Raw genomic sequence first — 1,668 nt, 5'->3', positions numbered from 1 at the left:
AGGAGGGAGCACGCCCGAGAGGGGCGGAAAGACCCCCTTCTCTCACAGGCCCCGGCCCAACGCGCTCGCCACCCACGCCCGCGTGCGACCCCCTCCCCCCCGACCGCCACAAACACACACACACGTGGGGGGGGAGGGTGGGCACACGCGGACGCTCGCCTGGCCCGAGTCAGTCCCCCCGTGCCACAGCAACACCGTGGGAGGACGACCGCGACGAGGCGGCCCCTGTTTCCCCCAACCGAGGGAGGGAAAACAGAGGCACGCCTCCCTTACCGTCTCGACCCCCCCAAGAGAGCCACTCACGGGACGCACCACCGCGGCGGCGGGGACCCCGAGGAGCACGCTGGGAGAAGGGAACGACACCACCGCTCGGCCTCGGGCACCTGAGGGACGACCTGGAGCGCTCCAGGGGCACCACAGAGGATCGAACGAGGCACGCTCACGCACCGGCAGGGGCGCGCGGCGCAGCGGCGGGACGGCACCCCCCCACCAACGCGGGGAGGACCGCCCACGGGGGCAACACGCCGAGGAGGCGAAGCGAGAGCGTCTGCTGCGTCCGAGGACCACGGCCCCGCCACCCACGCCGTGAGGCAGGGGGCGGGAGGCCGAAGGTCAGGGCCGGGGACCACCACCCCTGCCCTTCCCCACACCCCTCGACAGGCCGGGAGAGCGTGAGGAGAGAGGCGGGGAGGCCCGCGGACAGAACGAGAAGAGCGGTCCCGTTCGCCAAGAACGTCCGTCCCTCGTCTGGCGCGACCTTAAGGCCCGGCCCAGGAGAGCGCGACATCACCACATCGATCAGTCACGCCAGAGAGCCAGGGACCACCAGGCCCCGAAGGGGAGGGGCACGCACAGCGAGGACCATCACCAGAGGAGCCTGCTTCGGCCTCACCGGCGGCACCCCAAACCCCCTCTTTTTTTTTTTTTTTTCTCCTCTCAGGCAAAAGTGGCCGACGACCCCGCGAGTGAGGAGAACGCCTGACACGTGGCACGGAGCCTGCGGGGTGGGGTCGTCGTCTCAGCCACCACCGGGTGCCTGCGGCGGGGAGGGGAGTCACACGGGGTAGAAGACCCAACGCCCCGCCGCCCCGCCGCCCTCGGGTGAGCCAGAGACCGGAGGCGGCACCGCGGGTCGGGTCAGCCGGACGCACACACGAGAGCCGGCGCGCAGGCCCAGGCGGGCGACTCAAGTGGCGAGGGTCGGCTCGGCCACCAGACGGCGATCCAAAGCCCAGAACCCTGCGCGCGTCCAGACTCCCAAAGTCCTCAGCGACAGACGCCAGAGAAGACCGTGTCAGCACCTATCTGGTGGCAAAAAAGGCCCATTTCGGGCGAAAAAAATCACGGCGCCCGGCAGCGGGGCCCACGCACGCGTCGCAGGGGGGGTCCCCGGGACCTCGGTCCGGCCGCCTGTCCCCAACACTTCCCCATCCACACCAGCCCCGGAGCTCTCGGGGCCATCTGGTCGACCCGAGGAGCTTGGGGGGAGTGGGGGGGGGGGGGTGGGGGGGAGGGGGGGGGCGGGCCAAGCGGGGCGGGCAAACGTGGGAGAGGGCCGCGAGCCGGGTCGCCCTCCCCGGTTCACCCGCACGGGCAGGTACCGGTCCCTCCGAGTCTCCGGGCCAAGACTTGGTGAAAGGAAAAGAAATATCTCACTCGGCCGTCTCC

The sequence above is a fragment of the Kogia breviceps genome, unplaced genomic scaffold, assembly GCF_026419965.1.
Source record: "Kogia breviceps isolate mKogBre1 unplaced genomic scaffold, mKogBre1 haplotype 1 scaffold_328, whole genome shotgun sequence".
NCBI classification, from domain to species: domain Eukaryota; kingdom Metazoa; phylum Chordata; class Mammalia; order Artiodactyla; family Physeteridae; genus Kogia; species Kogia breviceps.
This window is presented reverse-complemented; position numbering follows the sequence as displayed.